The sequence below is a fragment of the Rattus norvegicus genome, chromosome X (assembly GCF_021556685.1).
Source record: "Rattus norvegicus strain SHRSP/BbbUtx chromosome X, alternate assembly SHRSP_T2T, whole genome shotgun sequence".
In the NCBI taxonomy this organism is placed as follows: domain Eukaryota; kingdom Metazoa; phylum Chordata; class Mammalia; order Rodentia; family Muridae; genus Rattus; species Rattus norvegicus.
In genome coordinates this window covers 91396147-91403846 of record NC_141554.1, presented here as the reverse complement: position 1 = coordinate 91403846, position 7700 = coordinate 91396147, and the positions used below count along the sequence as shown (strand labels likewise).

Below are 7700 nucleotides of genomic sequence, written 5' to 3'. Positions count from 1 at the left end.
AGATTGCCAAATACCCTAAATATAAATATTTGAAGAGACAATAATAATTTTTATCTTTACTTATAACACAGTGTATTCCATTGTGAAATTGCAAAAAGACATACAATTTCCATGCCCTAATAATAATAAATCAAAAGATACATCATTTATTTATAGGTAGGAGATAACTGCGTGTATTAGAAAAAATTAAGGAATATTTCCCAGGTAAATGTTCAATAAACTTAATAAACTTACAATGACTACAGAGACTAGATGTGAGTTTATGTGTGTATGTGTGTGTGTGTGTATGTATGTATATATATATATATATATATATATATATATATATATATATATATATATATATAATTTCAAGCACTAAGCAACATAGATCTGGACCCAGAAAAATAAATAATAATAAATAATATATATGTAAATAATATATTTATGAAAACACTAATTTCTAATTCAATGCACCCTGCTTTATAAGTTGTCTATTGCAGAGTCACTTTCTCTTCTCATCCTTTTGCACTTCAGTAAGATTATGTGCTCTTTCTGTGTCATTCAAAAGCATTATAACCTTTTCCTTCAAGCCAGGCATTGTAAATCCAGAAAGGAAGCTACACAAGATCTTGTTTACTGCTAGAAAATACTTCTTTACATTTACAGAACATCTGGTGAACTAGTTTTGATCAACTAAAGCAAACTATATAAAATGCTGTAAGGTATAGCGTGAAGAAAATTCATATGTTTACTTAAAGAAAATATAGGAATTGGTCTTAAGAGACCAAGGTTAATTTAAATGTTACTACCTGAAGGGAAAAACTGAAAAAAATCTGCACAGTTGGCAAGGTGAAGACATTGCTAAACACACAATTTTCCTTCTCTGGTTTAGAATATGAAGTCCCTGCTTAATGTAAAACCTTTCTTTTTTGTCTCACCTTGACTCTTTTTGTATAAAATTACTGCAGTCTAAAAAGATGCAAATTTAAAGATGATCATGTATCCTTCTTATTAACTTTCCCAATAGTGAATAAAACTGATTTTCTTTTTCTTAATTCTCAATACTCAAGCAATTATCTTTCAAGCACTAAACAACATAGATCTGGACCCAGAAAAATAAATATGACCCCTTGGAAATTACAAAAGGAAAATCTTGTAAACAGGATAACTGTATTTTCAAGGAGATGGGTGGAGGAGAAGTTGAAACCAGAATATAGTGTATGGAAAAAATACAATTAAAAAAATCACTGGTAAACACAGTCATGTAGATAGACACAGGATATGCAAAAATAAGTAGTCTTAATGATAAAGATGTGAAGGTTACCAGGTATAATTTCAGAAGTGGATATTCATAACTAAATAAAAAAGAGATGAATTTTATTAGGATCATTATTGAAAGTGATATAGGAATGAAACAATGGAGCAAGTGAATATAAGAACCATTCAGATGTACAAGGACATAATAAGTTCTTGAGAGAAGACATCATCAATGTAATTATCTCAATGCAGGAGTGTCTTCATGCACTCAAAGAATATTAAAGAGGATACTGTGATGGGAAAAAATGATGGTAGAGAATGACAAGGGCTTGGAACAAACTCAATCTTATAAAACATTGTAAAGATAATTTAATGAGTACAATTGGTATTTAGTACACGTTTTAAAAAAGAAGTGAATACATGAAGTTGTAAAAGGTTACAGTAAAGGAATCTTGGAAGATTTGGAAGAGTAGAGACAGATGTGATCAAAGCATGTTGTATTCATATATGAACTTCTCAATCTATCATCTATCTATCTATCTATTTATCTATCTATCTTTTAAAATAATTTTTATTTCTTTTATTGGATGTTTTTATTTACATTTTAAATGTTCTCCCATTTCCCAGTTTCCCCTCCAGAAACCCACTAACCCATATCACCCTCCTGCTTCAATCAGTGTGCTCTGTCTTCCATCTACCCTTCTACCTCCCCACCCTGACATTCCCCTATACTGGTGCATTGAACCTTGACCGAACTGAATACCTCTCCTCCCATTGGTGCCTGACAAGGCCATCCTCTGCTACATATATGGATGAAGCCATAGGTCTATTCTTGTGTTCTCTTGGAATGGGGGTTTAGTCCCTGGGATCTGTGGGGGTTCTGGTCAGTTGATATTATTGCTCTTCTTATGGGGTTGAAAATCCCTTCAACTCCTTCAGTCCTTTTTTCTAAAGCTTGCATTAGGAAACCCATCCTCAATTCAGTGGTCGCCTGTAAGCATTTGCCTTTGTATTTGTCAAGCTCTGTCAGAGCCTCTCAGGAGACAGCTATATCAGGTTCTGTCAGCACACACTTCTTGACATCTGCAATAGTGTCTGGGTTTGGTGTTTGCATATGGAATTGTTCCCCCAGATGAGGCAATCTCTGGATGGCCTTTCCTTCACTCTTGGCTCCACTCTTTTCCCCTGTATTTTCTCCTGTGAGTATTTTTGTTCCCCCTTCTAAGAAGGTCTGAAGCATCCACATGTTGGTCTTCCTTCTTCTTGAGCTGCATGAGACTGCATGTGACTGAACAATGCCAACATGCTGATGTGGGAGGATGGTGGGGGTGACTGTGGTCTGGGCTGGGAGACAGTTGGCAAAGCTGACAGTGCACTGCCTACAGGGTAGTTTCTGTCAATCTAACTGAAGAGGATGCTCCCATATCAGTGATGGGCTGTGGCACAAGCAAGTTGCTTCCTGAGTCACCCAAGGATGTCCATCTAGGACTAGTCAAGAGAGTGGAGCCCTTCAAAGGCACTAAGAATTATGTATAGAAGCACTTCATCACAGAGGTGGACAGTGTTGTCCATCTCAAAGTTGGATTCCCAGCTACCACTCAGTATTCACCACCCTGCCCTGGTGTTTCCCCTACTGGCCACATAAAGTCTCTCTCAGAACCAACACACATGGCCAGGGTGGCAACGTACAGGGCCAAATTTGACCCATGTGTGACAGCTAAGTATTGTATAAAGGCCCTAGTTGGGCAAGGCAGCTTCAAGATTAGTGGTATGTGTGGAGGATCTGGCAAACTCACAGCCATGTGCTATCAAGATGATTAAAACAAAATACCAAGAAGCGTGGGAGTATGTGAGTCTGAGGTCTGAGTGCTGTACCAGGTGCACCACAACAAAATCATCTAGCTGGTAGAAGTGATTGAGACACAGGAGCATGTATACATGGTAAAGGAGTTGGCCAGTGGTGGTGAGCCCTTTGATCAGATTATTATTTAAGGATGACAACTGAACCTGGCTATACTGGCAGATCTTCAAGAGCAAATACAATTATTTGCAGGAGCCCTGGACTAGTGTATCTAATCTGGCCAAGGACTTCATTGACATTCTGCTGACAGTGGACCCTGGAACCCTGATGGTTGCACTGTAGGCCCTAAGACACCCATGGGTAGTAAGCATGGCAACCTCTTCATCCCTGAAGAATTTTTGCCGATCCATCTTCCAGTACCTCCTCAAGCTTGCTTCCTCTCATTGCCAGAGCACCATATCTTCCCAGTCCACATGTTCAATCTTCTACAAATGTTCCAACAAGGCATACCTTGTTTTGGAATTCGAACTGCCCAAGGTTAACCTGTGCTATCAACAGCATTATAATGGCTGAGCCACCAGCTATGCTATGGGCACACTATTGTTTTATGGTGGACAGTTTCTGCTGAGTCACTTGGGCCTAATACCTTCTCGATAGCTAGAGATCATGCCCAGTTGTATGTAGAGTCTGCACCCAGTTCCTCTCTATATCTTTAGTAGTCCCTAACTCTTATCATGGGCCTGGGCCTATTATGATGGAAGGGTGGGCCAGGGCCTCTTAAACTGAGAGCCTGGTAGACAGATGCTCTGTTTGAGTTGGAAAAAGATACAGGATTTAATCCCCAATGATCTCCCTAACTTTTGCCAATTTCTTGGACCAAGGGAGGCTACTGTGTTGGGTAGAAAGGGTCCTATGTCTCAGGACTCTTAATCTATTAATTTTATAACCCCCTTTCCTCCACAAAGCATTCATTGTTATAGCTTCCATGTTCTTTGTCATACTAATACTTAAGATTATGCTGCAGTGGGAGGTCTGGCTTGTGCTATGGCTAAATTGCCTCATTAGTACCTTAGCTACAGTTAGATTCAAGCAACTCTGTCTGCCCTGGCCGAGATCTATCTTCATAGATAGGTGCCATTAAGGAATCCTTTCTATTCCCCAAACTTGCCAGGACCTCTGGCTTTACAGACTGTAGCATGGACCTTAACCTCAGGCTCCAATCTAACTATGAAGAAGGATCCTGTCTATCACCCTCCATGCCTTCACAGAGCCTACTATAGGCTGTCTCTGCTATTTGGAAGCCCATGTAATTCCCCAGTTCCCTCCTTCCAAAAAGTGAGGGGAAAAAGGGAGTTCTACTGTTGCTATTTGTGTGATGGATGTGCCAGAAGAAGGTTCTCCTCAGAACTTCATCATCAACCTTTATTCTGTCCTTTGGTGTATTGCCTTTTGCTGCTTCCCTTATGGGTTGCCAGCCTCTCCTTTATATGTCCATTGCACCAACCTAGTTTTGATTTGGGTATAGGTGGGCAATGCAGAGGGTGGTGACTGACACACAACGTTGCATACCACAGCCCTCCAAATTAAAGAGGAATGAAAGGTGTTGATTAGTCGTCAGGGAATTGAAAATCAAAACCACCCTGAGATTCTATTTTACACCAGTCAGAATGGCTATGATCAAAAAATCAGGTGACAGCTGATGCTGGTGGAATGTGGAGATAGAGAAACAGGCCTCCATTTTTGGTGGGATTGAAAGCTGGTACAACCACTCTGGAAATAAGTCTGGAGGTTCCTCAGAAAAGTGGACATAGTACTACCTGAAGAACCAGCTATTCCACTCCTGGACATACACCCAAAAGATGTCCCGAGATATACAAGGACACATGTTCCACTATTTTCATAGCAGCCTTATGATAACAAGAAGCTAGAAAGTACCCAGATGTCATTCAACTGAGAAATGGATACAGAAATTTGATATATTTACATAATGGAGTACTAATATGCTTTGAAAAACGACTACATGAAATTCTTAGGCAAATGGATGGAACTAGAAAAATATCATCCTGAGTGAAGTAAACCATTCACAAAAGAACACACATTGTATGCATTCACTGATAAGTGGATATTAATCAAAAGCTTGGAATACCCAAGAAACAAATCACAGACCATGTGAAGCTCCAGAAGAAGGAAGAACAAAATGAGGATGCTTCAGTCTTTCTTAGAAGGGAGAACAAAATATTCACAGGAGGAAATGCAGGGACAAAGTGTGGCGCAGAGACTGAAAGAAAGGCCATCCAGAGACCGCCCCACCTGGGGATCCATGCCATATGAAGCAACCAAACCTAGTCAGTAATGCTGATGCCAAGATTCCTTAATGACAAGAGCCTGATATGGACGTCTCAAGAGAAACTCTGCCAGAGCCTTACTGATACAGTTGAAGATGCTTTTAGCTGACCATGGGACAGAGCAGAGTGACCCCAATAGAGGAGTTAGGGAAAGGACTGAAAGAGCTGAAGGGGTTTGCAACCCCATAGGAAGAACAACAATATCAAACAAACAAACCCTCCAGAGGTGCTGAGGACTAAACCGCCAACCAAAGAGTATACATGGATGGGGATCTATGGCTCCTGCAGTACATGTGGCAGGGGATGTCATTGTCTGCCATCAATAGGAGGAGAAGTCCTTGGTCTTGTGAAGACTTGTTTCCCCAGTGTAGCCAGGGTATTGAGGTTGGAGTGTGTGGATGGGAGTAGGAACATTTTCACAGAAGCAGGGGGAGAGGGGAAGAGGAATGGGAGAGGAAGAAAGGGATAGCATTAAAAATGTAAATACATAAAATATCGAAAAAAAATTCTTTAGAAAATGAGTTCCTGAATTGAGGGAATGTCATGGGTTGCTCAAATTTCATTCTGCTTAGTTTCTTCTTCTTCTTTTTTTCAATACATATTTCTTTATTTACATTTCAAATGTTATTTTCTTTCCCTATTTCATGTCCATAAGCCCCCATGCCTTCTGCCCCCCATATGGGTGTTTCTCCCCATCCACACCTAACTGCTCCCCCCTGTCTTTCCCCTGCACTGGGGGTCCAACCTTGGAAGGACCAAGGGCTTCCACTTCCACTATTCTCTGCTACATATACAGTTGGAGCCCTGGGATAGTTCATGCATATTCTTTGGATAGTGGATTAGTCCCTGGAAGCTCTGGATGTTTGGCATTGCTGTTCTTATGGGGTTGCAAGCCCCTTTAGCTCTCTCAAACCTTCCTCTAATTCCCCCAAAGGGGGTCTTTTCTAAGTTCAGTGGTTTGCAACTAGCATTCTCCTCGGTATTTGACATGCTCTGGATGTGTCTATCAGAAGAGATTTTTACCCAGTCCCTTTCAGCATGCACTACTTACCTTCATCCATGTTATCTAGTTTTGGTATATATGTATGTATGTATGTATGTACATATATGTGTGTGTATGTATATATGTATATATATGTATGCATGTATGTACATATATGTGTGTATGTATATATATGTGTATGTATATATATATATATACATATGTATATATGTATATGTGTGTGTGTGTGTGTGTGTGTTTGGGGCATGCTCTGAATGGCTATTTCTTCAGTCTCTGCTCTAAATTTTGCCTCCATACCCCATCCTATGGATATATTTATTCCCCCTTTTTAGAAGGAGTGGGAGCATCCACATTTTGGTCATCATTCTTCTTGAGCTTCATGTAGTCTGTGGATTGCATCTTGAGTAATTCAAGATTTTTGACTAACATACACTTATCAGTGAGTGCATACCAAGTGTGTTTTTCTATGATTGGGTTACCCCCCTCAGGATGATATTTTCTAGTTCATTCTATTTGCCTATGAATTTCATGAAGTCATTGTTTTTGATATCTGAGTAGTCCTCCATTGTGTAGATGTACCACAGTTTTTGATCCATCCCTCTGTTGAAGGGCATCTGGATTCTTTCCAGCTTCTGGCTATTATAAATAAGGCTGCTATGAACATAGTGGAGTATGTGTCTTTATTGTATAATGGAGCACCTTCTGGGTATATGCCCAGTAGTGGTATAGATGGTCCTCATGTTGTAGAATGTTTAATTTTTTGAGGAACCTCCATACTGAATTCCAGAGTGGTTATACCAGTTTCAACTCCCACAAACAATGGAGTATTGCTCTTTTTCCACATCCTCATCACCATCTGCTGTCACCTGAGATTTTTATCTTGCTTTTCTGACTGGTTGAATTACAGGGTTGTTTTGATTTGCATTTCCCTGATGACTAAGGATGTTGAACATTTCTTCAGGTGCTTCACAGCCATTCGATATGCCTCAGCTGAGAATGTTTTGCTTAGCTCTGTACCCCATTTATTAATAGGGTTATTTGGCTGTCTGAAGTATAACTTCTTGAGTTCTTTTATATTTTAGATATTACCCCTGTAACAGATGTAGGATTGGTAAAGAAATTTTCCCAATCTGTTGGTTGCCAATTTGTCCCAATGACAATGTCCTTTGCTTTACAGAAGCTTTGCAGTTTTATGAGGTCCCATTTGTCGATTCTTGATCTTACAGCATAAGCCATTGGTGTTTTCTTCAGGAAAATTTTTCCAGTGCCCATGTGTTTGAGACCCTTCCCCACATTTTTTCTATTAGTTTGA

At 39.7% G+C, this 7700-nt stretch overlaps 1 pseudogene; it reads left to right on the top strand.

The window, feature by feature from the left end:
• The first annotated feature begins 2670 nt into the window (after positions 1-2670).
• Pskh1-ps1 (protein serine kinase H1, pseudogene 1) lies at positions 2671-3231 on the top strand (annotated as a pseudogene).
• Positions 3232-7700: the final 4469 nt, after the last annotated feature.